General features: G+C 36.8%; 2 protein-coding genes and 1 long non-coding RNA gene across 3 annotated transcripts in view; 2 read left to right on the top strand and 1 right to left on the bottom strand.

Annotated features, from left to right (window-relative positions):
* The window catches only part of LOC129443216 (E3 ubiquitin/ISG15 ligase TRIM25-like), a 112,980-nt gene that overhangs the window by 43,433 nt on the left and 53,558 nt on the right, over positions 1 to 15,989 (top strand). The window lies entirely within an intron of this gene.
* LOC141362414 (uncharacterized) lies at positions 4,834 to 6,495 on the bottom strand. The gene is made up of 2 exons (XR_012368232.1): positions 5,502 to 6,495; positions 4,834 to 5,018 (listed from the first exon to the last, which is right to left on the bottom strand). It is a non-coding gene; the product is annotated as an uncharacterized lncRNA (long non-coding RNA).
* The window catches only part of LOC141362433 (band 4.1-like protein 3), a 40,845-nt gene continuing 36,004 nt past the window's right edge, over positions 11,149 to 15,989 (top strand). Inside the window, exon 1 of the mRNA XM_073864498.1 lies at positions 11,149 to 11,297. The gene's annotated coding sequence lies outside the window, so the exon portion shown is untranslated. The remainder of the gene's footprint in view (positions 11,298 to 15,989) is intronic.

The following is a 15,989-nucleotide window of genomic DNA, read 5'->3' as shown; positions in this document are numbered from 1 at the left end:
TGGACATAAGTCGTGAAAATTCAGCTTTTTAGTCAGGGAAAGTCAGGAAATTTACATTTGACTTAGAGGTGGACCAACTAGTTCACATAAAGCGCTAGTTTAACTTTCTGTTCAAGTTTATTAGCTGATAATGTCAAATATATAATAATAATAATTAATATTATTATTTTGATAATGATGATGATGATGATGATGATTATAAATTGTGTATGTGTGTTTGCGCGTGTGTTTGCGTGTGTGTGCGCGTGTGTGTGTGTTGCAGAGTAAAAGTTCAAACACTTGTTTGTAAAAAGAGGAAATGGTCAGTTCAGTTTTCATTTCCTCTAGCTGATGTTTGTGCTAATGTAGATTTGGCTTTTGTTGTTAGAAAATCCTAAGCCTGTTCTCAGATCAGTGTAGCTTCTTAACACTTCAAATAAACATTTGATTGGCTTTACTTTAAATACTGTGCTGTTGCCTAACAGCGGACTGTATCCTCATGCCGTTATGTGTTTGATAGCGGCCGTCTGTCTTTGATAAGGGTTGTTTTCTTCTTTAGTTGTTCTTTAGATTGATCAGTTTGTCTGGAGTTTGTTTTTGTCAGCCAGTGTCTGTGTTTAAATGACATGCTGATGTCAGCACATGTCACATGAAAATCTGGTAGGAAATGAGACAACATGGCTTGCGTTTGTCAAACCCCAAGTTCCTTGTTGTTCACTCAAAAACAGTAACTAAACATTCGGTTGTCTTATGACCTCATCATGTTGCGCGTTTACTTACCTGTTATCATAATCATAAACTAAACCTGATTATTTTTGAAGCATGCTGTGTTTGTTACACAGAAGATGGAAAGTGATATAGTAGTATGTTGAATATCTGCTGAGATGCTGGGGTGAGAGGTCACATGGGCATGGCTTCGGCATACTTCTGCCTGTTTATCAGAGGGTGGATGATAAGGAGACGCTCAAAGGTCCTTGTCGTCCATAGTACGCACCGTCCTGAGGTTGCGGGAGGCGTCCTCATCTGTTTTTCCAGCTGAGCTGGCACTGCAGACTTTGCTCACACTCATTCGTGCTCATCTGGCACTTTTTCCACCCGAGTTCCTGAACGCGACGACGATCCACGTGACGTTTGTGTGAAGCTCAGCAGAAGAGCCACGGCTGGCCAGATGATAAAGTCTGCAGTCGAAGGTCTGATAAGACGTCTGTGTAGCCCGCGTGGATTAGCTGGGCTGAAATCACGGTGCGTCTCATGCCCATATAAAGACATGACGGTGTCAGTGGGTATTTATAATGGGAGCGTTGCAGTTCAAGCTTTGAGCTGATGTCAACACTCAACGCAGGTTCATATTGTGACACTCATTGTTCAGATATCGCAAACGTAAGATTTTGCTGCTGTGATCTGTGAATGCACACGTGATTGTCTCGTGAAGTGGCATTTTTTTATGCTAATAAGTTCTTTGCTGAGATTGAGTTTTATGAAAATACATTTACATATTTTACACCAATATCAAAAGAATAAATAGGAAATTGGCACATTTTGCTTCAGAACAGTATTTTCCTGATGTTTAATCACATTAAATAGATTTTGATTTTTATGATGATAAATATTGTCTTTCATTTGCTTTTGAGTACCTGAACATGTTCTTGATCTTGACAGTCTAAGAAGACCTTACACATATAGAAATAAACAGTTGAATAATGAAAGACTTGATTTTAAGGATACAATTTATGGGTTTTATTTGAGTTTATTTAACATTTGTGAAGGCTGATAAGAGTGATAATAGTTTGTCATGCAACAGTAAGAATGTCGCAAAGATTTAATACCGATCCAAAGGTCACAAGTGGCCATATTTCTTCTGTGGTGAGAGTGTTGAATAGCTATAAATTACAGATAACTCAAACATACTCCTATCTGATCTTCAGGTCAATGTTAAACTTATCTGATTTATGATATGCAAATTTTTACATTATGTTCTGACCATGAAGATTAGACAATATTCTCATGGAACTAATAACATTTTGCTTTGCTGTGTTCACCGAAGAGAACTGAAGAGTTTGGTTCCAAAACGCAATAAATCCATTTTGATAAATTTTGGTAAAAACGTGTTTTCTATACCAAGAAAGTGACAAGATGAAAACCACTATTTTCTGTTACAAACTTTCACATAGCATCTTTAGGGTGTAAAAACATAAAAAAATTCAAATCCATAACTTGATTTTCAAAGATTTATTATAAAAACAAATTATTTTTTCCACAAAATGCAATAAATCCATGACAGTTTTTGTTTCAAAATGCTAGAAATCTATTAATTCAATGTACAAATGTGCAATCATCTTTGCCATTTTATATTCATTTAGTTGAACAAGTTGTACACACTGACTAAAAAATAAACATTAATGTCATTAATCAAAACACTTACTTTGTCATATTAAGAACACTGTCATTTCTGCGGTTATACTTGACGTCGTCTCTTTACATTTTTCACAGCGATCAGCTGTAAAATGTTTTGGTCCTGCTCGATTTTCGTTGACTTTGAGTAAAATAATGTAAAGTTTTTCATAAGATCCCCTGGGGTCAATGTGTTATCATGAGAAACTTGATGCTGTCGGGAGATAAGCACCAGTCTCCCGAGTGCTTCGCGTAAATTATTAGATGTTGATGACAATCTTTCCCGTCACAGAAAACAACCACAGGTTTATCAATGCTATTAATGTATTATTTTCTTTTGTTTGTTGATCACGAAGTACAAAGTAGATGAGGAAAACACTAGGAGTCCGTGTTCTCAGCGCGCCGCCATTGTTTGTTGACATTGCGTGAACGGTGGGCTGTAATTTCTGGAATGGATTTATTGCATTCTGTAAAAAAGGAGGAGTGGCGTTTATCGCATTTTGGGAAAAAAGGGAGAAAAGATGACAGAAAAACACGGCGGATATTGGATTTTGCGTAAAATTAATTATTTACTTTTAAATACTGACCTGATATAATACTGATTTTGGCAGTACTCATTTTTTTCAAAAATGGCGTTTATCGCGTTTTGGAACCAAACTCTTCAACTGATCCTGTTCTGACTTTAAATAAAATTTACCAATATCTGTCCATAGCATGTGAGAAATCTCAATAAAACTGTTGAATTTAATATTGCGCTGTTATTAGCGTTGGGCCTTCGTGATGATAGTTGGCATGTTTGCCCATTATAGTTTTAAATGATTATTTTATCATCATATTTCATATTAACATGCACATTGCGTGCTTTTCCTCCACGAGGAACCCATGAGAGGGTTTGTGGACTGTATTTTGCGTGAGAGAGCTTGGAATTTCTTCTCGCAACTGAACTTGTAATACGCGCGGCTCTGTCATTTCCTTGCACTAAAGAGGTTGTTAGGTGCGCAGGGGTTTAAAAACAGCGAGTGTGTTGTTCCCGCTCCCATGCAGGCGTGCAGGAAATTTCAGTGCGCCTGGACTTTAATGACGTACACAGATTAATGGCCTCAGTTTTAAGTTGATCATCCATGTGAAAACTGTCTTTATATCAGTGGTTCTCAAACTTTTCGGCATCTCTTCATGCCCCTACACAAAAGAAAATTTATGACAAATCATTCTTAAACTTAGTAGCCTTATTTTTCTAAGGTTTGATTACACTGAATTTTTGATAAATTAATGTATTATATAAAATGTCATAAAACTGCGTCCCCCCTGACACAATCTCACGGCCCCCAGTTTGAGAATCACTGCTTTATATGACGGGGTTAAAACATCAGATGGCTTGATAACATGAGCTGAAGGGGTAATTCAGAGGCGAAGCAGGACATGTGAATGTTTTTAAATGGCAAACATGATTTTCTCTGGAATAATATTCAGTGAACTTTGAAACGCATTCAGAAGTCACACTTCATTTCTCACATAGTGAGAATCACATCAAACAGCACCGAAAACAAGACTAGACACGGATCAAGAAAGTTTCACTTTGATTTGAACACTTCTAAAGAAATTAGCAATAGGTATCAGAAAAAATCTGTAAATCCTCCTGTACATTTCAGTAGTAAGGCATTGGGTTTATCAGTGTAAATTATCCATGCTCTTAAGTTTCGTAACACTATAATTAATCTACAAATGATTTTTTTACAGTTGTCTACATATTTAACTGTAATATAAGAAAGTAATTTAACATCCAAATCACCCTTTAAACTACTTATTTATAGTATTTAATTGGCAATCAGCACATCAGTGGCCAGAAAATACAAGCGTCTGATCTGTCAGTCTGATTCGTAATTCTGAATGATTTTTTTTCTCCACTTCAGAGTCTTTCACAAGACAAAAATGCAATGGCAGCATCACAAACAAGACCAATAATTATTATTATATTATCTTTTGTAATCAATATAATATATTCATAAAATGAGCCTTTAAACATATTAAACTAAAACCACTGTTTACACAAATTATATTACAAAAATCATCAAATTGCAAAGCTGCACTGTAAAAAATAAATTGTTGGCTCAATGAATTATTTTTTAGTAACTAGTTCCACAGAAATTTTACGTTCACTCAATTTCTGTCTCCAAAGCGTTACCTGGATTGATGTTTTTTAGTTGGCCCAAATTTGACTCAAATATAAAAAAGTATGTTGGCTCAATTAGCTTTATAGTTCATTCAACTAAAATGTTTTAATCAGTTGAATCTTTAAAAACTTACAGCAAAGACTCTGTCAATTAAAATTTAAGTATTCACTCAATGTTTTATGTGTTACTTCAATTAATATTTATTATTTGGGATTTTTTTAATAACATTTTTAAATTATTTATCAAATAATTTATGCTGGTGTTGTAAACAAAATAATTAACTTCAGTCACATAAAAACAAAAGCTTTTTATTCACTTATTCACTTATCATACAGACTGAACATACAGAATTAAGTCTTTAAATAGAGGGCATAAAACAGTCTAAAAAGCCTCCAAAGTCAGTCAGAACATCTCCAGGGCCATTTAGGAGACTTTCCTCAGCCAGTCCAAGCGGAGACTGTCTCGCTATGTATCCCTCTGAGGAATATAAACACACAAACATACATAAATACATGTTTAATATAATAAAGCTTGATGGTGAAAGACTTTATTCCCTAAATAACGTTAATGTTAGGCCAAATTTCCCTCAGACATCACACATAATTAAACATATTGGGCGGTTTTCTCGGACAGGGCTTTTCACTGACTAAAATAACTTACTGACATCTCTTAACATATGAGTGCTATTGTTTTGTCTCAAAATGCACGCCAGTATTGTATTATATAAGGTTTGTTTGTAAAAATGTCCCAATTATAATAAAGACCGAGTTCTAAACTCCGGTAAACCAACCCTATATCCAGGCTTTTTATCTTAACTAAAATAGCTCCACTTTACTTCGGTCACATAACATAACACACTTCTAATATATATTTACAAAAATATAATTACAAAAACGTCGAGTATTTGCGTCTTTGCCAATTAATATATTCTAAAATTAACATTTAATTACAAACACTTACCTGACGTGAACTTGAGGAAACGGCTGACTTGTGTGTCCTTCCTTGTGTGAAACAGTAAGTGATTCCAGCTGTTGCGTGCGGATTGATCTCAGATGAAATGACCTGTGATCCAGATCCTTCCGAGTTAAAACATTTTAAATTCAAAATACAAATACACAGACGCACGCATACATACATACAAACATGCACACGCGCGAGGACGCGCGCGCGCACACACGCACGCACACGGGAACACACACGGGTATATTTAGAAGTTTTAAGATTGTTATGATATTGGGACTATTTCTCCACTCGCACCTTCAGCTCTGAAGTTCAAATTCGCAGGCAGTACGCAGTCCGATTATAACGAATGTGAAAGATATGAAATATCATTCAACAGCGATATCATTTAAGTGCAATCCTAAAATATGATTTAAAACATACCGGTAAACCTTTTATTATTAAGTATAAGAAATTAAAATGAATTAAATCGCATGTTTAAACGCCACAGAGATATCAGAGCCAGCAGTCGATTTCTGATGGGCTTGCCGAGGCGAGGCTGCGCTGGGCGGGGTGTGAGCGCTTAAGTGTCTGTGATTTTCTGGAGCTCTTCTGGAGCTCATCTCCGTCCGAAAGTGTCCGAGCACATTTTTAAATAGACGCTATCTATATTAACCGACCGCATATTTAAACTTAAAGCACATACATTCACGCCTGAACAACTCTTAAAATTACATTTTGTTACCAAATAACAGTAATATTATGAGCATTTTGTTGTCAGGAAACATAGCTGTCATAAGTCCACATATTGACCAGATTTGTCTTAATTAGTTCAGTCAACATAGCCATTCTGAATGTTGACTGAATTTGAAAATAACCATTCACTTAATGTTTTAAACACAGATTTATCTAGACTTAAAATAATATGTCTACTCAACTAAGCCCAAACAAGAAAATTGGTTTAACTTATATATTTTTGCCCTTCCAACATTTCATTAATTGGATTTTTTACAGTGTGGAAGACATGCATGATATCATAGCAAAATATCTTACAGCAAAATATTTATTTATTGCAATAAATAAATCTTTACAGTATTTTTGTAATGAATTCATCATTGTAAAATATGCAGGGTTATTTATTACAACCCAGCGCTGTGTCAAAAAGGGACAATCCCAACCCGTTGGGCTGTAATTTAATCTATAATGGGTTGATTCAACCCATTGTTGGGTCAAATATAAACATTCTCTGGATTAATTTAAAGGATTAGTCCATTTTCTTAAAAGAAAAATCCAGATAATTTACTCACCACCATGTCATCCAAAATGTTGATGTCTTTCTTTGTTCAGTCGAGAAGAAATTATGTTTTTTGAGGAAAACATTGCAGGATTTTTCTAATTTTAATGGACTTTAATAGAGCCCAACATTTAATACATAACTCAACACTTAACAGTTTTTTTCAACGGAGTTTCAAAGGACTATAAACAATCCCAAACGAGGCATAAGGGTCTTATCTAGCGAAACGATTGTCATTTTTGACAAGAAAAATAAAAAATATGTACTTTTAAACCACAACTTTTCGTCTAGGTCCGGTCCAGCGCAACCTAACGTAAATGCGTAGTGACGTAGGGAGGTCACGTGTTACATATATAAAACGCACATTTGCGGACCATTGTAAACAATAAACTGACACAAACACATTAATTAGTATCAGTTGACATACAACAACGTAGGAACGGTCCTCTTTCAACACACTTGTAAACACTGGGGGGGAGTTTCACGTTCGTCCTCTGTGACCTCTTGACGTCATGACATATTGCGTGGGGTCAGCTGGCGCATCACGACCGGATCTACATGACGAGAAGTTGTGCTTTAAAAGTGTATATTTGTTATTTTTATTGTCAAAAATGACAATCGTTTTGCTAGATAAGACCCTTATGCCTCGTTTGGGATTGTTTATAGTCCTTTGAAACTCCGTTGAAAAAAACTGTTAAGTGTTGAGTTAAGTATTAAATGTTGGGCTCTATTAAAGTCCATTAAAATGAGAAAAATCCTGCAATGTTTTCCTCAAAAAACATAATTTCTTCTTGACTGAACAAAGAAAGACATCAAGTCTTTAGCTAATGATACTTTGTACTTTTTGCCATAATTGGACCATTTTCATGGAGTTATTGTTTGTGGAAATGTACATGTATCTATTTACGCCTACTAACTATGGCTTGGATTATGTAATGCCTGCATATTGAATTTGCAATGAGGGGAAAAGGGGCCAGGATATTTGAGGATGAGTTACACTACAAAACATATTATTGAACTGATTGGCTATTAGCCCTGAGCAGACAGTGTCAATCAATGCATTGGAGAAAACATCGACCGTACATGTAAAGAAAACAAGGTTTCTTGTCAGATTTTCCTAAGAAGTATTATTTAACCCCACATGTCTGAGGACATGAGAATAGCGATGCAGTAAATAACGCTCTGAAAGCCCCATTGCAATGTGCAAAAAACAAACCAGAACTGCAAGAGGTGTTGATGTCCAAAACCTTTGCATAACTTGATTAAAACTTTAGTAGGTTAAGTTTTAATACTTTGAAAATCCAAACAGATGTTAAAATGCAGCTCCACCCATGCAAAGTGCCAGCATCTGTAAAATGATGGAAGAGTTTAATGTGATCGTATGAAGCGGTCAGTCCTTCCCTCTTATTACTGCTATAGACTGAGTACTCGACACAAGCTGCTGGGGTTTGTGTGGTTACTTGGAAAAGAAAGTTTAAAACTAGACCCTATAGATGTTTAAAAACAGATGTTTTATTTATGTGACAGGAAATGACAGTTTTTAAGATTTTAGGTTTTTGGTGAACACAACTAAAACTTGGAGCATGTTTACTATTTCTTTATTATAATTGTAAAATGACAGTAAACATAGGAGAATGATGTAGAGACCAAAATAATGCTATTTTATTTGATTTAGTTTTCAATCTGTGTCTGGATATAAAAGAAAGTCTTCATTAGGAGCTCAAATGACTTAAGGGGTTGTGCACACCAAAACTTTTAAACACAGCTGAAAATGCCTGGAGGACGCCAAATACTAGCTGTTTTTCAGCTGAGTGCCAGCTTTCTTCAGCTGAGCGCTGTGGTAGCTGTGATACTTTAGGTGTGAGCCGGTTGGTTGCTGTGGTAATGTCCCGCCCCTCCTCCACTGTGATTGGACAGCGGTGTGAGAACTGACATTGACAGGCGGAGCTTTTCACCCAAAGTTGAATATTTTTCAACTCTCGGCGCTCAGCGCGGAAAAAACGCAGATCGCCGGTTTTCGGCGTGGAAGAAAACCGCTAGCTGCAGGCTTATTTGAAAAACGCAGCATTTCCATTGGAAACAATTGAAAACATGCACCAGCCGCCAGCGTAAAAGCTTTGGTGTGCATGCCCCAAAAGGATATTGAATTGTCGCACATTGTCGGACTGCCTCCGCTCTACCTGTGAAACCACCTGCGTTTTGCTGCTTTTCTCCTATTATGTCTCCAATTAAAAATGATCTTGACTGCTGCGTACTGTTTGAGATGTCCTTTACAGTTGGAGGAGGTGGCGTTAACAGATGCTCCGCCTAATGCTACGTTTACACCAACCACAGTAGAGGCGTGAAGCGCGAGTGATTTCAATGTTAAGTCAATGTGAAGAGGTCCTGCGGCGCAGAAGAGGCGTTCGGCGCGGTGTGAAAGACGCGTTTCCGCCTCATTCGCACGGGAAGCTCGCGCGAATTGAGCGTTGTGCGCGGTACGCGCGAATGGTACTTTCGTGCATTTTGCCGTTCACGCAAATTTGCGGCTAACGCCCGAGTTGAAAAATTTGAACTTTGGTGGAATTTCGCGCTGCGTTAACCAATCAGGAGCCCGCTTGCTGCTGTGGTGGCAGCCCCGCTCGGAGTCACTCATTCAACCAACGTTTGAAGCTCACCCGGAGCTATACGACACAAGTTCTTATTTCTATAGAGGAGACAGGAATAAAAAGGACCTCGCTTGGAAGAGTGTCAGTGAGGGCATTGGGCAACCTGGTAAGTTGTAATACACACTTCACTTTTGAGTCACGTGACGTTTAGCGACCCGCGTCGTAAGGTGACCAAATACAAACTGGTAACTCTCGATAAGTGCACAATCAACATCAGTCATCTTGCAAACAGACAACCCCTCCCACAAGAAGCGGAGTTTGTCTCTGATGCGTGTCAAATGCTTGCTTTTTCCACGCATCTACTCTGCTCTACACGTGCGAATGCATCCAAATTGTTCAAGCGGCAAACCACGCGCGGTACACGCGCTTTTGCCGTCTGAAACACGGTTGGTGTAAACTCAGCATAAGCCGTCTAGCTGATTTTTTAAGATTTTGATTAATGACCCACAGAGATAAATAGTTTATAATGAACACTACAATCTTCTAGTAGAGGCCTGTAAAAAAGAACATTTTGCGTCAATAAGAAATACAACATTGTTTTTGTTGTTATGGCCCCACAGAACAAGGAAAAGAAATAATTTTTTCAATACTATTGTCTTGGTGTGACTTACAAACAGTTAACCTCAAAGCTTATAGAAATTAACTTTCATTTATCCTTCAGGGTCTCTTGTACTTTGTTTAATCTTGATGGATAAAATCACTTTAAAATGTATAGTATTGTATCATATAATAATTAAGTACAGATAACTATCACACCAGATCTAACTGACACACACAAAAGTTGTCATGAGGTTCGTAGTTCAGCACTAAGGTACTAAGGGGAGGTTTCTTGCACAGGCCTTATCGTAGTCCCAGACTAATGTATGTTTGAGCTGCCTTAATTTAAAAACACATCTTATCTTAACATATATCAGTGCCATTCTTTTATCTCAAGATACTACACACTAGTATTGTTTTTTTGTAAGGTATATTTGTAAAAACTACTTAAAGTTCCTAAGAGTAAGTAAAAAGCAAAATTATACAAGAGCTTGTGTCTCTTAGATTGCTTTTCTATGGTCTACGTTTTGTTGTTTTATTGAAAATAAAATTACAAAATAATCATATTTTTGTAAGAGCTGTAACATAATATACCTCAATATTCTCTAAAGGGGTCATAGCGTAAAAAATCAATCACTTCCCCATGTTTAAGTGCTATAATTGGGTCCCCAGTGCTTCTATCAACATAGAAAACGTGGAAAAAAAACATGGTAAACCATTCTCTGCAAGCACATGAAAAATTAGGTCAATCAGATTTTGCCTGTTTTGTGATGCAGGTATTACAATAATACCGTTCCTTAATCTGCACTAAACACGACACTGCAATTTGATGCAGAGAGAAAGAAATAGTAATTGACAGCACAATTGAGTTTCAGTCTCAATAAACAACCATTAGTGTTTGCATTTCACCAGCTCATTTGCATTTTAAAGGACTCACCCAAAAAGGACGGATTTTGCTCGCACCTACAAAGTGTCAATTTTAACATGCTATAATAAATTATCTGTAAGTGTTTTTGAGCTAAAACTTCACACATGCACTCTGGGGACACCAAAGTCTTATTTAACATCTTTAAAAAAAATCTCATCATATAACCCCTTTAAGATTATATTATATGATTTCGCGCCATCCCGCCTTAGTCCCGTGACTCCGCCTCCCGCTACGCTTGTAGTTTCTAACAGCCTTGTGGCTCCGCCTCCCGACACGCCTATCACAGTCCCGTGACTCCCCCCTTATGTGAGCGGAGGCTCGACGCTGTTGTATCCGCTGTCAGATCCGCTGCGGCCGGGGGGAAAGAGCAGCGCTGGACCCGAGGAGAGAGAGGCGCCACATCATGTTCGGTAATGTTTGTGTTTATAAACGCGTTTCATTGATAATCTCAGATTCGTGTTCGTTCGAATGCACGACTGAATGTCCCCTCCTAAATCTCCAGTTTCAGAGCAAATCTGTTTGTTTGAGATCTGTGCTCTGCAATATAACACGCGTTTCAGCACTGAAAATCTATAAGATACATCAATACCAACGCGATAGTAAAGCGACTTCACTAAACAGAAATACAGATATGACACACATTTAACGCGACATTTGCGCAGTTATCTCCAAACACGTCTATCACTACTGCACTGAAAAATATGAAGACAGACAGTTCGAGTGTTAAATAGATTTCAGGATATTTTACAGGAATTTAACGCGTTTGTTGCAGATTCGTTTCGCCGCCCATTGACATACGGGTTACTTTATAAATCAAATCCACGTGTACAGCGGTTATTTTATTTTTGTCTGCCCACTATAGCCGCCATCTGTACTGAGAGGATCGCGACACGACACATGACAGCAACCGAGCGCGCGGCGATTCACTCGTGTTGATTCGATTCGGCTCTTGCTGTGTGAACAGGTTTAATGAATCACAGGAGAAGACGGATGATTGTAAATCAATGTTTTCTGTATTATGAAAGCTGTGGAATTGCCTTGTATATTATTAAATACAAATGCAAGGTTGTAAATGAGTTACTGTTTAAAGGCTGTAATGTTACAGAGCTGTTCAAAGACACAATGGTGATTAATCAGACTTCATTAATGGTGATTAATCAGGCAACACAACCTTCCTGTATGTGTTTAGTTTTGTTGTCTGGCGTAATTGAATCTGTAACAAACGCACTCAACATTGCAACAAACTAATTTCACTTTGAACATAAATTGCAAATTGTTAACGTTACTTTATGAGACGAAAGTAACACACAGGTGGATAAAAAGTAACACAACAAGATAGATCTTTGTATTACACTTGTTTTTAGTAAATATACATGAAGATAATTCACTAGGTGAATATAAATAGACATCAATACAGTACATGTTTAGATATAAAACAATTTGGAGTTTGATTTAACATCGATAGATATAGACGGTTTCAGCAGTAACAACATAAATAAGTGGCTTTCGTGGTCAACACGTAACTTCTGGTAAACACCGCTATGGATAAATAAAAACAAAGTACTTTAAATGTAGTTTATTTGTATAACAAGCAAAATGAACAACACGTAGATTACCTAGGAAACCAAAACATTTGTTACCTTCGACGAGGTATTTGTTCAAGAGATCAGTTTAGCAACTAGTCAGACTATTAAAAAAACTGAAACCGGAAGTAAAGTTCGGACCAGACGCGTATCGTGTCACCGCACGTGCGTCCGATGAAACCGTCTATATATCGACACAGCTGTTGGAGATATTTATACTGTGATTTTGGTCACATCAGCTAGGTTGTGTAGTGTTGTGTTGCTTCTAAAGTCCTGCTGTGGAAATCTCTGTTTGATCTGGTCACAGACTTTAGTCTTCATTGTTTTGTTGTCAGGGTGAATTAAAGACTTTAAGAAGGTTTAACTCATCTGTCCTACAGTACTCCTCTTTATTTGTCTTCTTACCTAAAAAGATTGCCAAAAAAGTCATTTATTTTTACATTTTACTTGCATGTGTGTGTTGCTAACATTGTGTGAGTTCATTGTCAAGTCTTTATTAACCCATCTTGAACGTTCTTTGGTAGAGGTGTAGGTGTCAAGGGTCAGAGGTCAGGGTTAAACTATTATCTGAGTGATATAATGTAATTATCCTCTGTCATAATCAGCACAGAAATGACAATGATTGGTTTAACATCACCATTTAATTGTGTGGATGTTGCGATACTTCACTCCTCCTATTTCAGCCTATATGTAGGTCACCACACAGAAGTTTGTTTTCAGGATAACTTTCTCTGTTACGATCACAGCAGCAGCAGGATGAATCATTTCAGTGTGTCAAATAATCTGTGCTCATACTTTGTTTTTGTTTTTTTGGATCTTTAGAGCTGGTGATTCATTTTCTACTGTGGTTCATTTTGACCTACATTTCTCTTTGAGTTCATGGCAGGGGTTTGACATTTTAGCTGTAGTTTCCACTGCTGTTCCCAAAAAATACCAACAGAAACCAGCTGCATTCTGAAGTTTAACAGGGCAAAAGATTTATTCAGAGTGATGTTCTAATGATTCTGTCAATTTTTACTTTATGGATTTTCAAGCACATTGTACAGGCAAGATGCATCAGTGTAGTGTGAACATAGCCATTATATTTAAAATTGAATGTCCATCTGTAGGCAGTTTTTTGTCACTGTAAAAAACAAATATGGTCTTAAAGGGATAGTTCACCAAAAAATTCAGTTATGTGATCATTTACTTACGCTCACGTTGTTCCAAACCTGTATAAATGTCCTTTTTCTGCTTAACATAAATGAAGATATTTTTAAAGGGGCCATGGCATGAAAATCTGACTTTCCATTTTTAAGTGCTATTGGGTCCCCAGTGCTTCTATCAACCTAGAAAATGAAAAAAAAAAGATCAACCCAGTAACTTAGTTTTGGTAAACCATTCTCTGCAAGCATCTGAAAAATATATTGCTGAAATTTGGCTCTCCTTATGATGTCATAAGGACCTCTTATTATAATAATACCACCCCTTAATCTGCAATTTCCAATCACAGCACTGGCATTTAGTGCAGAGAGAAAAAGAGAAAATAATTGACAGCACAATTCAGTTTCAATTGCAATGAACAACCATCATTGTGATCAGTGTTTGCACTTTATCCGCTCATTTGCATTTTAACCCGTTAATTGGTGCTGTCCCGTGAGCGGTATGTAAATGTTAATCTATCACGACAAACTATATATTGTTGGGAAGGTCTAAGAATGTAGTTTTCATATTTCAAAACCTTTTATCAGTAATAATAATGCAGTAACTGTAATTTATTCATTTGTGCCACAAGTATGCAGCAAACCAGCACAAACCTCAGTTTTTTGACAATTTTATGTATTAAAAATTATGCTATATGGCATTTTTATTTATTACAAATAAATCTAAACTGCTTTAAAAAAATTAATATTTTCACCTCCAGACACTTTCCTAAAAAACGTTGAAGTGTCTTCTTTAAAACCAAAAATTACCAAAATTAAAACCAAAATTAGTCTTCTAGACCAAAAAAAAAATGCCAGAGTTATATTAATTTAAAGGTGTATATATCACCTTTTCACCATTCCCCCACTCAAAAAGGGCTGCGCCAGTTAAAGGGTTAAAGGACACACCCAAAACGGCACATTTTTGCACACACCTACAAAGTGGCAATTTTAATATGCTATAATAAATTATTTATATGGTATTTTGAGCTAAAACTTTACATATGTGCTCTGGGGACACCAAAGATTTATTTGACATCTTAAAAAGGTCTTGTGCCACGGCCCCTTTAAAAATGTTAACAACCAAACGGATCTGGGGCACCATTGACTTCCATGGTAGGGATGCTCAATTATGTGCAAAATCCTAATCACGATTATTTTGGTAAAAATCATAATTGCACTAATCCCAATTACTCAGTGGCTTTGAAAACATGCATTTATTTTACCTTTTTAATAAGTAAGTGTTGCAATAGGCTATACGTGTCAAAGCAGCGGGGCCTTGAAAGAACCTTACAAACACATCGGTCCAGCAGCATGCAATTTATATTTTAATTGCACAATAATTGTTGTACCTCAATTATTTTGTTTTTGGAATTGTTTCAATCAAAAATGTAAATTGAAAATCATAATTAATTTATTGCACAGCTATTTCCATGGCTTTATTTTTTCCTACTATGGAAGTCAATGGTGCCCGAGATCTGCATTCTTCAAAATATCTTCCTTTGTATTCTGCAGAACAAAGAAATGTATACAGCTTTAGGGTGCGTATATGATGACAAAATAAAATTTTTAGAAGAACTATTCCTTTAATGGAAAACCTGTTTAGTCCATCATTAGTGACTCATATATTCTGTATTATCTCCTGAATTTAAGTCCAGCTCTCACTCCAATGTTATTATAGTTAATAACTTTTGCATGTTTGGCCTGGTGCTCATGTTTATTATATCATCTCTATTACACCTGGCAGCGCTGCATTTTTTGGCATGTTTGAGCGTCTACCAGAAGGAATGTCTCAGCGTTCTTTACAGAGCCATGCAGAAGTTTGAAAGTCAAGTTTGTGTTTATAAATCACATACAGGTGTGAGAAGTAAAACTTGGGGTCACGTAGTTCGGCCGCTGGACAACAAACCTGTGCTGTGATCTGAGAAAGTGGTGATGCTAAGTGATCCAAGCACACACTTCAGCAGAGTAAACAGATCTCTAAATATAAACCTGTGTGTTTGACATTAACACACTTTGTTTATTTTAGTGAAAAGGCACTGGGTTTATTATCGCATGCTTTAAGTTGTATAAATCAGCATTCAGACGGGCATTGAGAGTGTTACTGTGTCAGTCTGTTTTGTGAAGTGATGTCGATGATATCGCATGTCTTTATATAATGTCATTAGTATGCTGTGCAAAATTCACCACACTTTAAACAGACTCTCATGTTTCAAATTATATTAGATTTACTGTGACAGGAAATCACATGTGCTACCGCTGCTCATGCATGACTGGCGCGGCTGATTGCCATGACGACAGTGAAACTTAATGCATCTCTAATGGGGTGTAAATCAGC

The sequence above is a fragment of the Misgurnus anguillicaudatus genome, unplaced genomic scaffold (assembly GCF_027580225.2).
Source record: "Misgurnus anguillicaudatus unplaced genomic scaffold, ASM2758022v2 HiC_scaffold_26, whole genome shotgun sequence".
NCBI classification, from domain to species: domain Eukaryota; kingdom Metazoa; phylum Chordata; class Actinopteri; order Cypriniformes; family Cobitidae; genus Misgurnus; species Misgurnus anguillicaudatus.
This window is presented reverse-complemented; position numbering and strand designations above follow the sequence as displayed.